This window comes from Bos mutus, chromosome 15 (genome assembly GCF_027580195.1).
Source record: "Bos mutus isolate GX-2022 chromosome 15, NWIPB_WYAK_1.1, whole genome shotgun sequence".
Classification (NCBI taxonomy): Eukaryota; Metazoa; Chordata; class Mammalia; order Artiodactyla; family Bovidae; genus Bos; species Bos mutus.
Window position 1 is genome coordinate 43,764,414 of NC_091631.1, and position 24,787 is coordinate 43,789,200.

General features: G+C 37.5%; 1 protein-coding gene across 31 annotated transcripts in view; it reads right to left on the reverse strand.

The window, feature by feature from the left end:
• SOX6 (SRY-box transcription factor 6) overlaps positions 1 to 24,787 on the reverse strand; it is a 719,303-nt gene that overhangs the window by 508,407 nt on the left and 186,109 nt on the right. For 6 of the 31 annotated variants that reach the window (XM_070384007.1, XM_070384008.1, XM_070384016.1 and 3 more), the window contains one exon: positions 877 to 949. The exons of the other annotated variants lie outside the window; for them this stretch is intronic. The gene's annotated coding sequence lies outside the window, so the exon portion shown is untranslated. The remainder of the gene's footprint in view (positions 1 to 876; positions 950 to 24,787) is intronic. 31 annotated transcript variants of the gene reach the window in all.

Below are 24,787 nucleotides of genomic sequence, written 5' to 3' on the forward strand. Positions count from 1 at the left end.
TTGGGTGAAAAATTAATTTTTGTATTGCATTTTTTAACTTCTCCAGAACATGAGAAAAAGTCCATTGCTTATTAAGAGTCCTTTGGGTCAATTACTGTTCAGAAGACTGCATTGTTTGGCTTATCCCGTACCTATATCACAGTTATTTATCAAAGGTGTCTATAAAAGAGAGAGACAAAACAGACCAAGGACAGTGTGTCTTTCAAGCTCAAAAGCACTTAGCAGATTCCTGAGCCTCCAAGGCCTAACAGATTTAACCAAGACTTTTCACACAATCAGGTAAAGAGGGTCAGGCTAGTCAGCAGATGTCCTATTCAGATAACAAAGAGAATATTTTAGTGACAATGTGAGAAAAAAAAAACAGAAAATGGACACAAACCCATTGAACCATGTCTCCCTTTTTGCTTTGCAGAACTCAACCTCAAGTCTAACAAGGACATTATCTATATCCTTGAGCAAATATGAAGACAAATGTACATACTCAGCAACAACTACACCAAAATAAAATACTTCGAGGAATTTAGCATTTCATTTTTAAGATAACATATCTGAACTCTCCATAAAGATTTAAGAAAAACATAATGACTATATGTTGATATTTAGTCTCGTAGAAAGAAAAAAAGGATACAGAAAGACTTTTGCAGTATCACTGGACAGTTTATCCTGGACTTCATTTCTAACTTATTAATGTATAATCTAGCAAGTCTAATTTAATTACACAAGATATAGAGAATGTACAAACAAGAGATAGTTATTGAAGAACTTCTTTGTAGGGCAGCAAGAGAGATGCAGACATAGAGAACAGACTTGTGCACACAGAGGGGGAAAGAGAGGGTGGAAAGAATTGAGAGAGTAGCACTGAAACATATACCTTACCATGTGTAAAACAGATAGCCGGTGGGTATTTGCTGTGTGACTCAGGAAGCTCAAACCAATGCTCTGTGACAACCTAGATGGGTGGGATGGGGTGGGAGATAGGAGGGAGGTTCAAGATGGAGGGAACATATGGATACCTATGGTTGATCCATATTTATGCATGGCAGAAACCAACACAACATTGTAAAGCAATTATCCTCCAATTAAAAATAAATAAAAAATTTTAAATGAAATAGTTATTAATATTCTAGGCTGTTCAATTTCATATCCCTGAAGAGGTCAACTTATTGTCATGTCAACAAAGCTAACTTCAGCATTTGGTAAAGTCACTTTAGTTCCTATATATGATTCTTCATAATACCCACTTCCTCAATTAAATATCTTAGAAAGTCATAATAATGATGAGGAGCACCCCGTTATACTAAAGAAACCAAGCTGGAGTGTGGTTTTGACCTGTAATCAGAGGGGAAATGACTGTTATTATTCTTTTCAGAGGTCAAGTTTAAAAAAAAACAAAACAGTTTTCAGTTATCTTAGGTCACATTTCAACTAAAAAAAGAAAAAAAAATGTGAATAAGAAACTTTTCAAAGGCACTATTAAGTTATTGGAGTGAAAGCACTGTAGGAATTAGTTAGGACCAGTTTAGACATTACCCAGCTTACTTTCCAACCATCTGCATCAAATATGCTTCATTAAAACAGAACCATATGGAAAATAAGCTAGCAATTAACAGAGCCTCTGCACGTGCCTCTAATACAGTAGATTTCAAACTTTTACTGAAACTGACTAAACTGCTTTCATGTTGCTGCCATGGAGGAGTTGGCAACAGTCCCTACACTTGCCTCATCCTCCACGCCAGGTCATTTCAAGATATTGCTGAGTTATTGAAATAGGCATATATGAAAAATATGAAGTATTTTGTCACTTTTCTTGCACTTTTCAGCCATTAAAACAAACCCAGGTACATTAAAACAATCAGCAAATGACAACTAATATACTACATATACCCTGTCATGAATTCTGCCCTGGTGGCTCAGATGGTAAAGAATCTGCCTGCAATGCAGGAGACTCGGGTTCAATCCCTGGGTCAGGAAGATCCCCTGGAGAAGGGAATGGCTAACCACTCCAGTATTCTTGCCTGGAGAATTCCATGGATAGTGGAGCCTGGGGGACCACAGTCCGTGGAGTAACAAAGAGCCGGACAATACTGAGCGACAAACACTTTCGCTTGGGGCTTCCTGGGTGGCACCAGTGGTAAAGAACACACCTACCAGTGCAGGAGACACAAGAGACTCGGGTTCGATTCCTGGGTTGGGAAGATCTCCTGGAGAAGGGCATGGCAACCCACTGCAGTATTCTTGCCTGGAGAATCCCATGGACAGAGGAGCCTGGTGGGCTACAGTCCATAACGTTGCAGAGAGACATGACTAAAGCGACATAGCATGCATGCACACACCCTGGCATAGGGTTTAACTATCTAAGGAAAAGGCACCTAGGAGGAAAGGTTCCAGCAACTAGTCAAATCATGCTACTAGGGAAGGCTACATCTACCCAGAAAAGGCTCTTTTTTTTCTAACTTGCTCATTGATAGCATGTATCATTTTCTGCTGCTACATAATCCAAGCCATTATCATCTCTCATCTGAACAACTTTGTACTAGTCTCCTAGCTAGTATCTCTGCTTCTTGTTTTTCTAGCCTTTTCTTCTCATAGTAGAGTGATTCTTTTAAAATTGGAAATCTTGCTTCTCTCTTAAAACCTCTAATGGCTTCCCATTTAACTTAGATAAAAGAATCTTCACCATGGTCTAGAGGACACTACTTGATTTGGCTACCAATAGTCTATCTAACACTACCTCCTACTTCCCTTATTTACTCACTCACTTGGATCTAATCACACTAATGGTAGCAACTTTCCTTTGAATAGTCAAGTACCTCCACTTAAAGGTCTTTTTGCACATTTTATCCTCTGCCTGAAAGTTCTTCCCCCAATAATTTGCATGGCTTCCTCCCTCACCTTATTTAGGTTTCTGATTAAATGTTTCCACATCAGAGAAGTCTTCTTTGACAATTCTATATAAAATAGCACTCCATCACTCTCAATAAATATTTATTGAGTAAATGAATAAATGAAAGCAAACAACTAGAAGTAAGAAGCTTGCAAGCAGTTATTTTTGTCTTTTTGTCTCACTCATGTATCCCAGTGTCTAGGGAGGTGTTTTACATGTAGCAAACACTGACTAGACATCTGATGAACAAATGAATGACTACTACAGTGTTCCATAAAGAAAAAGGAGTTAACACATTTATAAAGTTTCAAGTCTGGGTGATTGAATGCTGCTATCAATGTCAAAATTACAAAAGCCTGAAGGAAAGACATAGGAGAAGGAGATGGTAAAATCGGTGAATTTAAAGCAGCAATGGGAGGTCCAAGTAAAGACACAGAGTTAAACAGAACTAAGCTCAGAACAAAGCTAGCAAAGGTGAGATTCATCTATCTGTAAGACTGAAAGGCCTTAGAAAAGATTAGACTTCCAAGAGGGAGTAGAGAGTGAAAACAACAAAAACAGACTATCTCTGGAAGTGCAAATATTTGATTTATGAGAGGAAAAAGTAGATTCTTCCCCCCAAATTAAAAATAATACATTTATTTATTAAAAGGTTGTTAAATATCTACTACACATTAAGTGCTCTGCTAAGCCATTTTTAGTATAAAGTGCTACAGAGAGTAAAAAGAAGGAGACTTGAGAAAAAGGATATGCAACTGAGCAATCTCTAGTAATCTGGAAGGCAGTGGATTCCAAAGAGTTAGCCAGAATCAAACAGAAGCCAGATTCCAATGAACTCAGTAAGGAGCTAAGAGTCAGCAAATAAAACCAGTTCTTTCAAGAGATTTGACTAAAAGAGAAAAGGAAATAAGAATATTTCAAGGGTTATCAAAGTTGAGGAACACTACTTTAAGAAGAGATCTGAATTATTTGTGCACGAAGGCTGGAATATCTTTATTTGCATATTTTCTAGCTTATAAAGTGTTTTCACATACATTATTGTAACAGACTCACTACAAACTTGCAAGGTTAGCAGGACAAATGGTACTTTAATATAAGAAATTGAAGTTAAATAACTTGCTCAAGTTTCTAAAGCCAGAAACTGACAAAATAGGTTTTAGAACCTAAGTCACCAACTCCATGAAAAAGAACAGATAGGGAGAGAAAGAATGGGGGAGTTAACAAAGCAATGTTCTGGCAGAGGTAGAAAAGAATGGAGAGGGAGATGTTACCCTATGAAAAGAGATGGAACATTTCTTCCTCTGCAACAGAAGGAAAAGATAAACAGCTTAAAAAGGTAAAAGAACCTGAGCCAGTGTGAGGTGAAGAAACAGAAAGATTAAGGTATAAATTCCTAGGAGTGACATATACAAAGTTTTGAAAAATAACTATAGATGCTAAGTCGCTTCAGTCGTGTCCGACTCCGTGCAACCCCATGGACGGCAGCCCACCAGGCTCCTCCATCCCTGGGATTCTCCAGGCAAGAGCAGTGGAGTGGGTTGCCATTTCCTTCTCCAATGCATCAAAGGGAAAAGTGAAAGGGAAGTCGCTCAGTCGTGTCCAACTCTTCGCCACCCCATGGACTGCAGCCTACCAGGCTCCTCCGTTCATGGGATTTTCCAGGCAAGAGTACTGGAGCGGGGTGCCATGCCTTCTCCAAACTATGGATAGACAAGTGTAAAAGTTACACACTTGAACTACCAACTCAGAATTAAGACAACAGATGCTCTGTGTGTCCCAAAGGTAATTTTGCACGAGGGACAAATTATCTGAGCACCTGACAAGAAAAATGTTTGGGAGAGGGGGACTGGTGAGTGAAAGAATTAAAGGAGACCAAAGAGAGAAACTGGAGAAGGCAATGGCACCCCACTCCAGTACTCTTGCCTGGAAAATCCCATGGACGGAGGAGCCTGGTAGGCTGCAGTCCATGGGGTCGAGAAGAGTCGGATACGACCGATCGACTTCACTTTCACTTTTCACTTTCCTGCATTGGAGAAGGAAATGGCAACCCACTCCAGTGTTCTTGCCTGGAGAATCCCAGGGATGGGGGAGCCTGGTAGGAGGCCGTCTATGGGGTCGCACAGAGTCGGACACGACTGAAGCAACAGAGCAACAAAGAAATTATGTAGGGCATATTGACTATACTGTTTCCCAGGAAATAGACTGGCTAAGTTGAGGCAATATGCAAATCTAGAAAAGTTCCAGGCTCATGTTGTAGTGAAAGCTATTGTGGAAGTTAACCACCCACTTTTACAGAGACTTCTTTTTCACCTCTCTTACCTATTTGTTTATAGCAAATTTATTTTTAACCACTTGATCTATTCCTTCTATTTCCGCTTCCATAATGCTTTTTTTTTTTATTATTATTATTATCCATCCCTCAATTCCCCCCTGAATTGCACTGGCCAAAGGCTTAAGTCTCTTATCAAAACTTTCTCTAAGAAACAATGTGACAGCTCTAACTTGCATCTGAGTATACAGGATGTGGTTAGTGGCAGATGCATGTTGATGTATGGCAAAACCAATACAATATTGTAAAAAAAAAAAAAGATAATGTTCAATATAAAAAAAAAAGAACATGGACTTTGGAATTAGATATACTTTTACTTTAATTCATTCTCTCATTCATTCATTCAGCAAGTATTTACCGAATACCTACCAAGTGTCATGACTTCCCAGGTGGCCCAGTGGTAAAGAATCCATCTGCCTATGCAGGAGACATGAGAGACACGGGTTCAATCCATAGGTCAGGGAGATTCCCCCGGAGAAGGAAGTGGCAACCCACTCCAGTATTCTTGCCAGGAAAATTCCATGTACAGAGGACCCTGACAGACTACAGCTCATGAGGTTGCAAAGAGTTGAACTCGACTGAACACACTCACACATACCAAGCGACAGGCACTGTTCCAGTTGCTGAGAATACAGCTTCAAACAAAATAAAGTTTCTACTCTCACTGAACCTATATTCTGATGATAGCAGTAGTGGGAATAGGGAGAGTGGCTGTAACAAACAATTTCTTAGAATTCTGACCATGGGCAAGTCACTGCACTTCTCTGATCTCCAATTTCCTCAACTGTAAAACGGAAACAATAAAAACTAATTAAGACTATTCTGAAAAATAAAATAATTTGCATATAAATGTTAGCTGTCTGAGCTCTAGCCTCAGAGGCAATCTTCTTGTTTCTGGAACACAACATACACCCTCCAACCACCTGACCTTTGCATATGCTCTTTCCTTTGACTAAAATATTTACTTCATCCCCTCCAAATCCAGCCCTTTTATTTCTTTTTATTGAAATACAGTTGATTTACAATGTTGTATTAGTTTCAGTTATATAGCAAAGTGATTCAGTTATGCATATATATATAAAAATATATATGTTCTTTTTTAATATTCTCTTCGATTAGAGGTTATTAGAAGATACTGAGTATAGTTCCCTGTGCTACACAATAGGCCTTTGGTTGATTATCTGTTTTATATGTTCAGTTCAGTTCAGTTCAGTTCAGTCACTCAGTCGTGTCCGACTCTTTGCGACCCCATGAATCCCAGCACGCCAGGCCTCCCTGTCCATCACCAACTCCCAGAGTTCACTCAAACTCATGTCCATTGAGTCCGTGATGCCATCCAGCCATCTCATCTTCTGTCATCCCCTTCTTCTCCTGCCCCCAATCCCTTCCAGCATCAGAGTCTTTTCCAATGAGTCAGCTCTTCCCATCAGGTAGCCAAAGTACTGGAGTTTCAGCTTTAGCATCATTCCTTCCAAAGAACACCCAGGGCTGATCTCCTTTAGGATGGACTGGTTGCATCTCCTTGCAGTCCAAGGAACTCTCAAGAGTCTTCTCCAACACCACAGTTCAAAAGCATCAATTCTTCAGCACTCAGCTTTCTTCATAGTCCAACTCTCACATCCATACGTGACCACTGGAAAAACCATAGCCTTGACTAAATGAACCTTTGTTGGCAAGGTAATATCTCTGCTTTTCAATATGCTATCTAAGTTGGTCATAGCTTTCCTTCCAAGGAGTAAGCGTCTTTTAATTTCATGGCTGCAATCACCATCTGCAGTGATTTTGGAGCCCCAAAAAACAAAGTCTGACACTGTTTCCACTGTTTCCCCATCTATTTCCCATGAAGTGATGGGACCGGATGCCATGATCTTCGTTTTCTGAATGTTGAGCTTTAAGCAGTACTTGGATGCAATCTCAAAAACGACAGAATGATCTCTGTTTGTTTCCAAGGCAAACCATTCAATATCACAGTAATCCAAGTCTATGCCCCAACCAGTAACCCTGAAGAAGCTGAAGTTAAACGGTTCTATGAAGACCTACAAGACCTTTTAGAACTAACACCCAAAAAAGATGTCCTTTTCATTATAGGGGACTGGAATGCAAAAGTAGGAAGTCAAGAAACACCTGGAGTAACAGGCAAACTTGGCCTTGGAGTATAGAATGAAGCAGGGCAAAGGCTCGATAAAGGACAAAAATGGTATGGACCTAACAGAAGCAGAAGATATTAAGAAGAGGTGGCAAGAATACACAGAAGAACTGTACAAAAAAGATCTTCATGACCAAGATAATCACAATGCTGTGATCAGTGACCTAGAGCCAGACATCCTGGAATGTGAAGTCAAATGGGCCTTAGAAGCATCACTACGAACAAAGCTAGTGGAGGTGTTGGAATTCCAGTTGAGCTATTCCAAATCCTGAAAGATGACGCTGTGAAATTGCTGCACTCAATATGCCAGCAAATTTGGAAAACTCAGCAGTGGCCACAGGACTGGAAAAGGTCAGTTTTCATTCCAATCCCAAAGAAAGGCAATGCCAAAGAATGCTCAAACTACTGCACAATTGTACTCATCTCACACGCTAGTAAAGTAATGCTCACAATTCTCCAAGCCAGGCTTCAGCAATATGTGAACTGTGAACTTCCTGATGTTCAAGCTGGTTTTAGAAAAGGCAGAAGAACCAGAGATCAAACTGCCAACATCCGCTGGATCACAGAAAAAGCAAGAGAGTTCCAAAAAACATCTATTTCTGCTTTATTGACTATGCCAAAGCCTTTGACTGTGTGGATCACAATAAACTGTGGAAAATTCTGAAGGAGATGGGAGTACCAGACCACCTGATCTGCCTCTTGAGAAATGTGTATGCAGGTCAGGAAGCAACGGTTAGAACCAGACATGGAACAACAGACTGGTTCCAAATAGGAAAAGGAGTTCGTCAAGGCTGTATATTGTCACCCTGTTTATTTAACTTATATGCAGAGTACATCATGAGAAATGCTGGACTGGAAGAAGCACAAGCTGGAATCAAGATTGCTGGGAGAAATATCAATAACCTCAGATATGCAGATGACACCACCCTTATGGCAGAAAGTGAAGAGGAACTAAAAAGCCTCTTGCTGAAAGTAAAAGAGGAGAGTGAAAAAGTTGGCTTAAAGCTCAACATTCAGAAAACGAAGATCATGGCATCCGATCCCACCACTTCATGGGAAATAGATGGGGAAACAGTGGAAACAGTGTCAGACTTTACTTTTCTGGGCTCCAAAATCACTACAGATGGTGACTGCAGCCATGAAATTAAAAGACACTTACTCCTTGGAAGGAAAGTTATGACCAACCTAGATAGCATATTTAAAAGCAGAGACATTACTTTGCCAACAAAGGTTCGTCTAGTCAAAGCTATGGTTTTTCCTGTGGTCATGTATGGCTGTGAGAGTTGGACTGTGAATAAGCCTGAGCACCGAAAAATTGATGCTTTTGAACTGTGGTGTTGGAGAAGACTCTTGAGAGTCCCTTGGACTGCAAGGAGATCCAACGAGTCAATTCTGAAGATCAGCCCTGGGATTTATTTGAAAGGAATGATGCTAAAGCTGAAACTCCAGTACTTTGGCCACCTCATGCATAGAGTTGACTCATTGGAAAAGACTCTGATGCTGGGAGGGATTGGGGGCAGGAGGAGAAGGGGACAACAGAGGATGAGATGGCTGGATGGCATCACTGACCCGATGGACGTGAGTCTGAGTGAACTCTGGGAGTTGGTGATGGACAGGGAGGCCTGGCGTGCTGCGATTCATGGGGTCGCAAAGAGTCGGACATGACTGAGTGACTGATCTGATCTGATCTGATGTATTAATCCCAAACTCCTAATTTATTCTTATCCCTATCTTCCCCTTTGGTAACTATAAGTTTGTTGTCTATGTCTGTGAGCCTATTTCTATTTTGTAAACAAGTTCATTTGTATCATTATTTTAGATTCCACATATAAGTGGTATCATATAGTATTTGTCTTTCTCTGTCTGGCTTACTTTCCTTGTATGATAATTTCTAGGTTCATCCAAGTTGCTGAAAATAGCATTATTTCTTTTTTTTAAATGGCTGAGTAAAAAATATTTCAGCCTTATTCCATATATATACATATATGTGTATATATATATATATATATCATATCTTTATCCATTCATCTGTGAGGAGAACAAGATAACCACTTTGCTATAGAAACACCTTTTATCCATTGATCTGTCAGTGGACACTTAGGTTGCTTCCATGTCTTGACTACTGTAAACAGTGCTGCAGTGAAACTGCATGTATCCTTTTAAATTATATCATGTCCAGGAGTGAAACTGTAGGGTCATATGGTAGCTTTATTTTTAGTTTTATAAGGTACCACCATATGGCAACCCACTCCAATATTCTTGTCTGGAAAATCCCATGGACATGGACATGGACAGAGGAGCCTGGCAGGCTACAATCCATGGGGTCACAAAGAATTGAACGGGACTGAGTGAATGAACACTTACATACACATAGAATTTATTATCATCTGATGTATTGTATTTTATTTGCTTACTTTTATTTTTTAGTATATTCCCCACCAATAACACTGGAGTATAAACTTAATAAGAGCAGGGATTTTGTTTTATTCACTGTTATATCTCTATTTTCTCCAACAGTAACTAGCACATTGTGGATATTATATCTAAGATGATTATTGCCATAAAACAAACCAGATGAATTTCTGAAATAAGCAATTTATATAGCTGGAAATTTTTTTAAATAAAAGTTCAAGTTATCTCATAATAACTAGACAAAATCCCAATGTTCTTTAGGAACTTTATTCTAGTATATGTGCTGCTGAAGTGAGCATGGGAGTTTTGTTGTAACCTATAGTTAAGAAAATAAGATAAAAGGTTTAAAAAAGTATAAATATTCAAACTTATAAATTAGATGAAGAAAAAATGAAAATCGAAGTGGAACAAGAGATTATAAAAGAAAGAAAGCACATTTTTCACTATGAAACATTAATGTTAATTATTATTGGTGACTTAAAATTATTTAAATTCCTAGTGTTTTACTTGACCAACTAGGGATCAGATTTCATGTAAAGTATTCATCATAGACAGCTCCCAATTTCTTACAGTCTACTGAATTATATAAAGGATTATCATCTTTTTATTATTAAAAATACTAATGGTTCTACCCAGTTAGACATTATCAAACATTTCCTACATTCTAGTTACCGTTAAGTTCTCTATAAGAAATATGATGTGAGATCATAAGACATGGAGGCAAAATAAAACCATATTATATTTAGAAACAAGGAAATAGTGCTACTGAGGGATTTTCCCCAAAAGTTCCCTTAGCAAAATTATTACAAAATCTTATTAATAACACTTGCTCTGTATTCAACTGGCACTCATTTCTTGAGTTGACGTGAGTTTCATGTCATCTCTTTCACTTTCCATCCCTTCACTCTGAAGAGGTAACAAATAGTTAACCTCAGTTGATTGGTAAAGATGAATAACAATATTTAATTAGCACCACACCATTTATGATAAATATTCAGGCCCCACCCAGTGACTTAGGAACAATGAAAAGACAACTGCAGTATTTTTAAAGTTTTTTAAGAGTTCAGAACTCCAGTTATTAACTCAAAACCATATGGCAAGTTAATTATATGGAAAGTATATGGAATTTATATGGAATTTTCTCTCTCTAAGTTAAAGGATTCAAAGTAACTTATAAATCAAACTGAATAATATTACAAATTAGCTGTTTACATGCTGTTACTCTGAAGAGACTTTCAATTTAAAACAAATAGAAAAGTTCAGTTTTTAATATCAGAGCTATTTTAGATGTACTTGGTGATACAATCAGAAATCCAGTTTTACACTGGTAATGGCAAACCACTTCAGTATTCTTGCCTTGAGAACCCCATGAACAGTATGAAAAGGCAAAATGATAGGATACTGAAAGAGGAACTCCCCAGGTCAGTAGGTGCCCAATATGCTACTGGAGATCAGTGGAGAAATAACTCCAGAAAGAATGAACAGATGGAGCCAAAGCAAAAACAATACCCAGTTGTGGATGTGACTGGTGATAGAAGCAAGGTTCGATGCTGTAAAGAGCAATATTGCATAGGAACCTGGAATGTTAGGTCCATGAATCAAGGCAAATTGGAAGTAGTCAAACAAGAGATGGCAAGAGTGAACATCAACATTCTAGGAATCGCGAACTAAAATGGACTGAAATGGGCAAATTTAACTCAGATGACCGTTGTATCTACTACTGTGGGAAGGAATCCCTTAGAAGAAATGGAGTAGCCATCGTGGTCAACAAAAGAGTCCAAAATGCAGTACTTGGATGCAATCTCAAAAACGACAGAATGATCTCTGTTTGTTTCCAAGACAAATGATTCAATATCACGGTAATCCAAGTCTATGCCCCAACCGGTAATGCTGAAGAAGCTGAAGCTGAACAGTTCTATGAAGACGTACAAGACCTTTTAGAACTAACACCCGAAAAAGATGTCCTTTTCATTATAGGAGACTGGAATGCAAAAGTAGAAAGTCAAGAAACACCTGGAGTAACACGCAAATTTGGCCTTGGAATACAGAATGAAGCAGGGCAAAGGCTGATAGAGTTTTGCCAAGAGAACACACTGGTCATAGCAAACACCCTCTTCTAACAACACAAAAGAAGACTCTACACATGGATATCATCAGATGGTCAACACCGAAATCAGACTGATTGTATTCTTTGCAGCCAGAGATGGAGAAGCTCTTTACACCAACAAAAACAAGACCAGGAGCTGACTGTGGCTCAGATCATGAGCTCTTTATTGCCAAATTCAGACTTAAATTGAAGAAAGTAGGGAAAACCACTAGACCATTGAGGTATAACCTAAATCAAATCCCTTATGATTATATAGTGGAAGTGAGAAATAGATTTAAGGGACTAGATCTGATAGATAGAGTGCCTATGAACTATGGACTGAGGTTCCTGACATTCTACAAGAGACAGGGATCAAGACCATCCCCATGGAAAAGAAATGCAAAAAAGCAAAATGGCTGTCTGGGGAGGCCTTACAAATAGCTGTGAAAAGAAGAGAGGTGAAAAGCAAAGGAGAAAAGGAAAGATATAAGCATCTGAATGCAGAGTTCCAAAGAATAGCAAGAAGAGATAAGAAAACCTTTTTCAGTGATCAATGCAAAGAAATAGAGGAAAACAACAGAATGGGGAAGACTAGAGATCTCTTCAAGAAAATTAGAGATACCAAGGGAACATTTCATGCAAAGATGGACTCGATAAAGGACAGAAATGGTATGGACCTAACAGAAGCAGAAGATATTAAGAAGAGGTAGCAAGAACACACAGAAGAACTATACAAAAAAGATCTTCATGACCAAGATAATCATGATGGTATGATCACTCACCTAGAGCCAGACATCCTGGAATGTGAAGTCAAGTGGGCCTTAGAAAGCATCACTATGAACAAAGGTAGTGGAGGTGATAGAATTCCAGTGAAGCTATTCCAAATCCTGAAAGATGATGCTGTGAGAGTGCTGCACTCAATATGCCAGCAAATTTGGAAAACTCAGCAGTGGCCACAGGACTGGAAAAGGTCAGTTTTCATTCCAATCCCAAAGAAAGGCAATGCCAAAGAATGCTCAAACTACCACACAATTGCACTCATCTCACACGCTAGTAAAGTAATGCTCACAATTCTTCAAGCTAGGCTTCAGCAATACATGAACCGTGAACTTCCAGATGTTCAAGCTGGTTTTAGAAAAGGCAGAGGAACCAGAGATCAAATTGCCAACATCTCCTGGATCATTGAAAAAGCAAGAGAGTTCCAAAAAACATCTATTTCTGCTTTATTGATTATGCCAAAGCATTTGACTGTGTGGATCACAATAAACTGTGGAAAATTCTGAAGGAGATGGGAGTACCAGGCCACCTGACCTGCCTCTTGAGAAACCAATATGCAGGTTAGGAAGCAACAGTTAGAACTGGACGTGGAACAACAGACGGGTTCTAAATAGGAAAAGGAGTACATCAAGGCTGTATATTGTCACCCTGCTTATTTAACTTATATGCAGAGTACATCATGAGAAACACTGAGCTGGAAGAAGCATAAGCTGGAATCAAGATTGCCAGGAGAAATATCAATAACCTCAGATATGCAGATGACACCACCTTTATGGCAGAAAATGAAGAGGAACTAAAAAGCCTCTTGATGAGAGTGAAAGAGGAGAGTGAAAAAGTTGGCTTAAAGCCCAACATTCAGAAAATGAAGATCATGGCAACTGGTCCCATCACTTCATGGGAAATAGATGGGGAAACAGTGGAAACAGTGTCAGACTTTATTTTTCTGGGCTCCAAAATCACTGCAGATGGTGATTGCAGCCATGAAATTAAAAGACACTTACTCCTTGGAAGGAAAGTTATGACCAACCTAGATAGCATATTTAAAAGCAGAGACATTACTTTGCCAACAAAGGTCCGTCTAGTCGAGGCTATGGTTTTTCCTGTGGTCATGTATGGATGTGAGAGTTGGACTGTGAAGAAACCTGAACGCTGAAAAATTGATGCTTTTGAACTGTGGTGCTGGAGAAGACTCTTGGGAGTCCCTTGGACTGCAAGGCGATCCAACCAGTCCATTCTAAAGGAGATCAGCCTTGGGTGTTCTTTGGAAGGAATGATGCTAAAGCTGAAACTCCAGTACTTTGGCCACCTGATGTGAAGAGTTGACCCATTGGAAAAGACTCTGATGCTGGGAGGGATTGGGGGCAGGAGGCAAAGGGGACGACAGAGGATGAGATGGCTGGATGGTATCACCGACTCGATGGACGTGAGTTTGAGTGAACTGTGGGAGTTGGTGATGGACAGGGAGGTCTGGCATGCTGTAATTCATGGAGTTGCGAAGAGTCAGACACGAAACGACTGAACTGAACTGAAATTTTTTTTTTTTTTTAAATCTCAGCTTTTAATCGAGTTATTTTTCTAGGGCAGAGGTTCTCAATATAGGCAGTGATTAGAATATTATCTAGTATTTGTTAAATGAAAATCCCTGGGCTTGAGATTCCAATTCTACAGTTGTGGTGGGCGGGGGGAGGGAGGGGATCAAGAATTTGCACTGTTAATCCAGTTATTTATCCAGTTAGTTAATTCAGTTAATGGTGCTCAGGTCACATGCGGAGAAATACTCATCAAGGAAAAAAAAGTCTTGATAGTAGTTATTTTCTACCAATCCTTAACAAACTACTCTTGTCTCATGAATTCTAGACCCAAGTACATTTCATATTACATCCATAATTCAAATATTAAATACCTGAAATAATTTGAATATTAAAACCATTTATTCAACAGTAAAATGTGAGGGCCTGCCATATGGCCAGCTATCCTCTAATATTACAAGGTTTTTAAGATTACATGATTTCAGCTTCAGGATTCAAAATTGACATGTCAAGCCCTTTAAAAATAATTATTCCCTCTCTATTGAACCAGGTTGATCTGTCAAAGCTAGACAAATCAAAATTTTCAGACTAACAGTACTCATTTCATTTGAAATGAGAGGTGATATTTTTGCCCTGAAAATGTTAACAATAGCAAATAGTTTTTTCATTAACAAAAGAAATCCACTCATTGTTGTTCCATTCTGTTTGCCCTTCAATATTCAAGACATTTTTTTAAAAGTGTGAACACTGATTATATCAACTGTTACAATATTGAACAATAAATATAACTGTGAATATATAATATGTAAGATATCATGAAAGAAGGTTTTGATACAGGGATGAACTCGAGAACTTATGGTATATTAAAAGACTTTATTAGGTCAGCCTGCCTTGGAACACGACTTACAAAAATGAAATGAACTTTCAACTATCAATCAATGGATCCTCCACTTGCCACTTCTAGTTAAATTTTGGGCCATTGCTATATTAGTTCTATAAATAACATCTATCCAGTTTACTTTATTCTTGTCTTTTTAATTTTTGGTTTCTTTTTTTTTATTTTTATTTTTTTTTACTTTACAATATTGTATTGGTTTTGCCATACATCAGCATGCATCTTGCTATGTGCTATTTAACCCATCTCCTAACCTCAGAAGATTTAAGAAAACTCATTTTGCTTAACAAAGTTAATAAATTTATGCTGCCTATTCCCTATTTGGAGTGAACATCAAATAATTGAGCAATATGATCAGGATGGAAAATGTTGAACTTGTGTAACAGTAATGGAATATTTTGAAAAGGATAAAGTTTATAAGCTATTAAATATCCTCACCATAAAAGTGCCTTGAATAGATGCTGTGGCTAATGTTCACTGTGAACTAAAATTTAATAAGTCCCAATCACCTACAGAATAGTTCAAACTCCTTAATATGACACAAAATCAAGATTTTCACCATATATGTCCTTCCAGTCTCAGGACCTACCACTTCCCCCTCAAAATTTAATAACTTATTTGATGACTTCCATTGCCAGGCACTATTGCCAGGCAATTCGTGTGGTAACATTATAAACAAATACTATTATTTATATTTTAAAGTGGCAAACTGAGGCTTAGCATTTTACCCATGTTGATAAAAGTCACATATGATGTAGCCAACATCAAATTCTGTTCTGTTTGACTCCAAATACAATGCATGCTATTAGCCACTGGATTTTAGTACACCCTCTTCATATTCCCTCATTGCAGCCATAATAAGCTAGATAATAAGTCTTCACATATGTCATGACCTTCCTACTTCTGGGAATGTCCTTTTTAAATCTTAACCCCCTAGATTGCTTTAACATTCAAAAATAATTATTAAAATGTTCAGTTTTTGTCTAGCATTGTTCTAGACACGAGACAGAATAATGAGCAAGACAAAGATTCAGCCATTATGGCACTTACTTTCTCTGAACTCCTACTTTTCTATCAATACCTGACCATAAGTCATTTTTTGGATAAAAAATTTCTTTTACATTTCTTTTTTTAAAATTAATTTCTTCTACTGCTTGCTCATAGCACTTAATATGAAATTTTATCATTGCTTATTACATTGTACTATAATTATTTATGTAACTATCTCGTCTCCCATTCTAACCTATGAAGCTTTTTGACATAAAGAACTCTTTCCTATTTAGATATGTATTCCTAGCCTTTAGCAGAAAACTTGCTTCAAAAGCAGGTATTCAAGAAGTGTTTTGTGAGTGAGTGGACTAATAGAACACTACATCAAATATTTGCCTGAGGTGCCAGACTATATCTATATATAGTCTATATAAATTAAACATTAAAAATACTTGAAAGAGAAGTACTGTAGTTTAATGTACAAAAAATAGTCACAGGAAAAGTGGTAGTCACAAATATTTAAAGTTATATTTACACCTTACCTGGGTGCTTTTTAGTGTTCAGGTTACATTAGAAATTGTATTAAACATTAGACCATAACAGTCTTACATTTTTAACCACCTGTCATAAGTGTATAACTACTATACAGCTTCACCTTCCAATATGTAAGATAAATAATATATTTATCATAGTTGAAACAAAGTTATTAATTAAGAATTCATCTGCACAGCTAATGAAATTACAAATATTCTTCAGTGTTCTATTGTGATAGGAAAAAAAAAAAACGATGAAAAATAAAGACATATGGACTTGGGGCTTCCCTGGTGGCTCAGACAGTGAAGAGTCTGCTTGCAATGCCAAAGACCCAGGTTCAATCCCTGGGTTGAGAAGATCCCCAGAGAAGGCAATGGCACCCCACTCCAGTATTCTTGCCTGGAAAATCCCATGGACAGAGGAGACTGGGGGGCTACAGTCCATGGGGTCACAAAGAGTCAGGCACAACTGAACAACTCACACTTTTTCAAAGACATGAATACCAATAATTGTGCAATAGTACAAATAATTTGCATAAATATTTATTTCTGTTAAAATCACATGATTTTAAATGCAGTCAAATTTAATTTCTTCTGAAGAGGGTTATGGTTTTAAAAACTGAGAAGTTAAACTTAGAAAAAACACTTTACCACTTTAATTGCTTGCTTTTATAGAGTTTGCAAATTTCAAATTATCTTTAAATTGTCTTCCTGTAATAATATATACATAAAACACCAACTTGTATGCTAACAGTCAAAGCATTAAACCTGTATGCAAGTTTTTGTTTAAAAATATGAACTACATAATAATACAGTCTATTAGTTGTAGAAGCACAGAATTTTAGAGCTAGAAGAAACCAAACAGGAAATCTTTTTCAACACCTTCATTTTAAAGATGAAGAAATTTGGTGTTGAAAAGGTGAGATAATCAGCATTTTTGTTAGCCTTTTACTTGTCAGTGAGTCCATCCCACCCCTCTTCAGAAAAAAATCTTCTAAAACATTTGTTATTGTTCTCTTCCCTCCCACCTCAATAAAATAGTTCAGTCATCACACTAGTTCAAGATCTATTAATTTTCAGCTTCTGTTATTACTGAACAAGCCAAAGGGACACAATAAGAAAGATATTATAAAATATTTAAAATAACTAGAAAAACAATAGTTAATAACCAACCTCTGGATCATTAAAATAACCACTGTTATCATATTAGATATAAATTCAAATACACTATTTTTGTCTTTCTATTTTGATTTTACCATTCTCTAGTTTTAAGGCTTCAATCAGCCAATCAAAATTATATTGTACACTTAATACATGCAAGCACTTCCCTAGACATTACAGGTGACCAAAGATATAAGAAATAATCCCAGTCCTTAAGTCATTTTCAGTAAATGACCCCAAATCATCTCTCTAAGTCTTTCATAACTTTATGGTATAAAACGTGTGTGTGCATTTGCTCAGGCATGTCCAACTCTTTGTGGTCCCAAGGACTATAGTCTGCCTTGCTTCTTTGTCCATGAAATTTGCTTTTTTTTTAAATTTATTTATTTTTAATTGGAGGATAATTACTTTACAATATTGTGTTGGTTTCTGCCATACATCAACATGAATCAGCCATAGGTATCCATAGGTCCCCTCCCTCGTGAACCTCCTCCCACCCCATCCCACCCATCTAGGTTGTCACAGAGCATTGGATTTGAGCTCCGTATGTTAGACAGCAAATTCCTACTGGCTATCTAATTTTACATATGGTAATGTATATATTTCAATGCTACTCTCTGAATTCATCCCACTCTCTCCTTTCACCATTGTGTCCACAGTCTGTTCTTTATGTCTGTGTCTCCTTTGCTGCCATGTAAGTAGGTTTATCAGTACCATCTTTCTAAATTCTGTATATATGTGTTCAGTTCAGTTCAGTCACTCAGTTGTGTCTGATTCTTTGTGACCTCATGGACTACAGCATGCCAGGCTTCCCTGTCCATCACCAACTCGCAGAGCTTGCTCAATCTCATGTCCATCGAGTGGGTGACACTATCCAACCATCTCATCCTCTGTCATCCCCTTCTCCTCCTGTCTTCAATCTTTGCCAGCATCAGGGTCTTTTCCAATGAGTCAGTTCTTCGGATCAGATGGCCAAATATTGGAGCTTCAGCTTCAGCATCAGTCTTTCCAATTAATATTCAGGACCGATTTCCTTTAGGATTGACTGGTTTGATCTCCTGACAGTCCAAGTCCATATATATGTGTTAATATACAATCTTTGTTTTTCTATCTGATTTACTTTACTCTGTATAATAGGCTCTAGGTTCATCCACTTCATTAGAACTGACTCAAACATGTTCTTTTTCATAGCTGAGTAATAGTCCATTGTATATATGCATTACAACTTCTTTATCCATTCATCTGTTGATGGACATCTAGGTTGCTTCCATGTCCTAGCTGTTGTAAACAGTGCTGTGATGAACCTTGGGGTACATGTGTCTTTTTCAATCACGGTTTCCTCAGGGTATATGCCCAGTAGTGGGATTGCTAGGTCACATGGTGGTTTTATTCCTAGTTTTTAAGAAATCATCATACTGTTCTCCACAGTGGCTATATCAATTTACATTCTCACCAACAGTGCAAGAGAGTTCTCTTATCTCCATAGCCTCTCCAGTATTTATTGTTTATATATTTTTTTGATGATGGCCATTCTGATTAGTATAAAATGTTATTTCATTGTAGTTTTGATTTCTAGTTCTCTAATAAGTGATAGTGAACATCTTTTCATGTGTTTATTAGCCATCTGTATGTCTTTTTTGGAGAAATGTCTGTTTAGGTCTTCTGCCCACTTTTTGATTGGGTTGTTTGCTTTTCTGGTATTGAGCTTCATGAGTTGTTTGTATATTTTAGAGATTAATACTTTGTCAGTTGTTTCATTTGCTACTATTTTCTCCCATGCTGAGGGTTGTCTTTTCACCTTGTTTGTAGTTTCCTTCACTGTGTAAAAGTTTTTAAGTTTAATTACATCCCATTTGCTTATTTTTGTTTTTATTTCCATTACTCTAGGAGGTGGGTCAGAGAGAATCTTACTGTGGTTTATGTCAAAGAGTGATCTGCCTATGTTTTCCTCTAAGAGTTTTATAGTTTCTGGTCTTATATTTAGGTCTTTAATCCATTTTGAGTTTATTTTTGTGTACGGTGTCAAGAAGTACTCTAATTTAATTCTCTTACAAATATTTGTCCAGTTTCCCCAGCACCACTTACTGAAGAGATTGTCTTTTCTCCATTGTATAGTCTTGCCTCCTTTGTCAAAGATGTCTATAGGTTTGTAGATTTATCTCCGGGCTTTCTACCTTGTTCATTGGTCTGTATTTCTATTTTCGTACCAGTACCACATTGTCATGATGATTCTAACTTTGTAGTATAGTCTGAAGTCAGGAAGGTTGATTCCTCCAACTCCATTCTTCTTTCTCAAGATTGCTTTGGATATTTGGTGTCTTTGTGTTTTCATACAAATTGAAAAATTATTTGTTCTAGTTCTGTGAAAAATACCTTTGGTAGTTTGACAGGGATTGCATTGAATTTATAGATTGCTTTGGGTAGTATACCCATTTTCACAATATTGATTCTTCCAATCAAAGGACATGACATATCTCTCCATATGTTTGTGTCATCTTTGATTTCTTTTATCAATGTTTTATAGGTTTCTGCACGTAAGTCTTTTGCCTCTTTAGATAGATTTATTCCTAGGTACTTTATTCTTTTTTTGCATGGTGAATGGGATTGTTTCTTTAATTTCTCTTTCTGATTTTTCATTGTTAGTGTATAAGAATGTTAGTGATTTCTACGTATTAATTTTGTATCTTGTGACTTTACTATATTCATTGATTAGCTCTAGTAATCTTCTGGTGGCACCCTTAGGGTTTTCTATGTATAGTATCATGTCATCTGTAAACAGTGCGAGTTTTACTTCATCTTTTCCAACCTGGATTCCTTTTCTTTTTCTCTGGTTGCTGTGGCTAGGACTTCCAAAACTATGTTGAATAATAGTGGTGAGAGTGGGCAGCCTTGTCTTGTTCTGATTTCAGAGGAAATGCTTTCAGTTTTTCACCACTGAGAATATTGTTTGCTGTGGGTTTGTTGGATATGGCCTTTATTATGCTGAGGTATGTTCTTTCTATGCCTACTTTCTGGAGAGTTTTTATCATAAATGGGTGTTGAATTTTGTCAAAAGCTTTCTCTGCATCTGAGATGATCATATGGTTTTTATCTTTCAATTTGTTAATATGGGGTATCACACTGATTGATTTCCATATACTGAAGAATCTTTGCATCTCTGGGTTAAAGCCCACTTGTCATGATATATGATCTTTTTAATGTGTTGTTGGATTCTCTTTGGTAGAATTTTGTTGAGGATTTTTGCATCTATGTTCATCAGTGAATTTGGCCTGTTATTTTCATTTTTTGTGGCATCTTTGTCTGGGTGTATCAGGGTGACGGTGGCCTCATAGAATGAGTTTGGGAATTTCCATGGAATTCTCCAGGCAAGAATACTGGAGTAGGTTGCCATTTCCTACTCCAGGGGATCTTCCCGACCCAAAGATCAAACCCATGCCTCTTGCATCTCTGGTACTGATAGGCAGATTCTTTACCATTAGCACTATCTCTTCTCTTAAAAACAATACCCTTCTCTATTCCTGTATTTCTGCATGTCCATAACTCTCATCATACCTGACTTCCCACATAAATATTTCTTTATCCCTTATAAAAAACTTACCAAGACTTCATAGCCCATATCAAATTCAATCTATCCCTAAAGTTTCCTTTGATCCCATTTTTGACATTTATCATACACTGGCTTCCATTCTAATTCACATACTGACCTTAGTTTCCAATCAGATTATAATCTCCTTGACACAGGGAAAATGTATACTTCTCTGTAAACCCATAAGTACTCCCATCTTTTATACTCCATAGCACACAGATAAAATATTAATATACATATGATATACTGGAGGAAACTCTGAAGGATGACAAAGCTATAGGTCCTTGGCCCATGCTCCAGCCATCCCAAACTCTGTTGACACCCTTGAAAGGTGTCAGGAATAAGGGATAAAAACCTTAAAACATTTGTAACCCAAAGCACAAACTCTGCTGTATGGAACACTAGTTGGGAAGCTGTGTACTTCCTGACCATACTTATCATGGTTCTAGGCTATCGAAGGTATTCAACAAATACTTTCTGAATTAACATAATAATAGCACATGGAACACATTGCTTGCATGGGGCGATAACGTGAGCAAAATAGGTGGCAGGCTTCAACTAAACACAGAATGACAAATGTTAATTTGATATACCAAAGACTCCAAGTTATCAATGCTTCATTTTGCAAAATTAGTGAACAAATCATACTATAGCAGGAGAAACGTGTTTTAAAAGTACCTTAGAGATATATCAAGTTTAAAAGATAAAGTAATCCAGGTGGCTCAGTGGTAAAGAATCTGCCTGCCAACACAGGAGGTGCAGATTCCATCCCTGGGTCAGAAGATCTCTTGGAGAAGGAAATGGAACCCACTCCAGTATTCTTGCCTGGGAAATCCTATGGACAGAGGAGCCTGGTGGGCTATAGGCCATGGGGGTCACACAAGAGTCGGACATGACTTAGCAACTAAAAAACAACAATCCATAAATAGCTACTATTGGGTTGAACTGTGGCTCTCCCCAAAAGACAGGAAGTCCTAAACCTCAGTATCCAGAATGCAATTTTAGTTGAACACAGTTACAGATAAAAATTAAATGAAGATGAAGTCCAGTCTGGAGTAGAGTGGGCTCCTAATCAGATATTATTGGTTTCCCTACAAGTAGAGAGCCATGTGAAGACCCAGAGACACGGGGAGAATACCACAGGATGATAAAGGCAGAAACTGGGGGCACCTTTAGCAACTTATGTAGTCTAGGATCTAGGCTAGAACAACCAAGTCTTTTCTCCTCAGTGTCTGGCCAAAAGTAGCCCACTTTGTCCATCAGGTCAGTATAAGGAAAAGCTAAAACAGAAAAATCCGAAGTATGTTCCTTACTGTCCACAATCTAAATCAGACATTAATTTAGATAACTAAATCTAACTAAATAACTAAATTTAACTAGGTTAGATTGATGTAAATTGACTGACGTAAAGAATAAAATTCTTTATAGCAGCTGAATACTCAGCAAAAATATATGGATATTAGTTCTGTTTATCATAATAATTATTTACTACCATTCCAATTTCTCCTACTTAAGTTAAAATTTAAAGAGAACGTAATGAAGATAGTCCCTTGGACTGCAAGGAGATCCAACCCGTCCATTCTAAAGGAGATCAGCCCTGGGTGTTCTTAGGAAGGAATGATGCTAAAGCTGATACTCCAATACTTTGGCCACCTCATGCGAAGAGTTGACTCACTGGAAAAGACTCTGATGCTGGGAGGGATTGGGGTAGGAGGACAAGGGGACGACAGAGAATGAGATGGCTGGATGGCATCACTGACTCGATGGACATGAGTTTGAGTGAACTCTGGGAGTTGGTGATGGACAGGGAGGCCTGGTGTGCTGCGATTCAATGGGTCACAAAGAGTTGGACACAACTGAGCAACTGAACTGAACTGAACTGAATAAAGAGATCCAGAAACAGATAAACAGAGTCTTGATTATAGCCACTCCAAACACAATTCTACTTCTTTTATTTAAGTTTAATTGTATTTCCATCTTGTATTTTAAGTAGGAGCTCATGCATTCATTTTTCTTGTAACCATAAATGTCCCAATATAAGATGGTATTTATCAACTGCTCACTGAAACAAAGGAACTGTATTAAGGCTTACACAAATGATTAGAGAAATGTATATAATAGCTAGTTTTACAATGAAGATTACAGATAAAGGACCAAGTATCAAAAAGCTCTTTTTATTATTCCTCTAAAAAATACTACATAGAACCTCTATGAATAAGTCCAAATGATCAAAAATGAATAAGTCCCACACCTTGCATGGCCAATAGTGCCCCCAAAATGGCTTTAATTCTTTATCTCCCCAAATATAGCTACTTCCTTCCAGGCAGAGTTCAGAACTTGAGACTACTATTCCATAAATTTTATTCACAAACTGACTTTTCATGGTCTCATTCATCATAAGTTGAATTTTCACAACTAAAATTTACAGCAGGGCAACAGAGTGTATAGTAGTCTTCACAGCAAGATCATCCCAATAATTCCTACTCTGTGCAATTTCAGTTAAAGCTGCTAACCATAGGCTATAATTAACATTCAAGATTTACTATACTTCTCTATAAAGTGTAAACATGCACCAGTATTTCTGAAGTATGTGGATTCTTTTGCATTCATACAGCTGAACTATCCATTGCACACTTTAAGTTCTACACACAGACACTGAGCACTGAAGGAAACAGGAAACATTATGCTAACATGACTATAGTATTGATGAATAAAAAAACATAACCCCAAGGCTAAGCTGCCAAATAAGTAGTGAATTAATTTCTGTAAAGTACTCCAATATTACAAAGGTGTGTTGAAAGGTGTCTGCTCATGTTTCAAATTAAACGCACTGCTGGTCAGCATTAGCACCTCAGCTTTGAACACCAGCCATTTGCCTATAACACTTCAGGGGCTAGGAAAAATGGATTTGCCGTTCACACTGGAATAATTAGAACATGTCAGGAAGAATTAATTTCCTCATTTTTCAAAAGGATACACAGAAATTACCATGTTATTATATGACAGGGTCCCTTGGAGAATTATATTAAATTTAATTTCTAGCGCAGCCCACACAACAAATTAAAGTCATAAATAAGATGGAAAGAAGCGGGACGCAGAGCATATGTTTATGGCAATGAGTGAAGCCAAGGGACCAGAAACAACTATCTTCATTTCATTTTATTTAAATCAGCCAGACACTGTGTATCTGAATGACAGCACTTGTTAATGGTGCTGAGATTATAGGCTCCTTAATTTTAGAAAACAGAAGCAGTCAGTCAATGTCTGAAATAGTACATTTCCTACAATGCAAAAATTAGTATAAATTTACTTCCCTTTCAAGTCCATTTCTTTTTGCCCTGCAGCAAGTTTAACAAAGATAAACTTATTTTTAATAATACTGTTTCTCTATTTGTCTTCCCTTTGGGTAATTTTCTTGGGTCAAAAAAAATGAGAAAAGTAAAACAATTTACCAACATA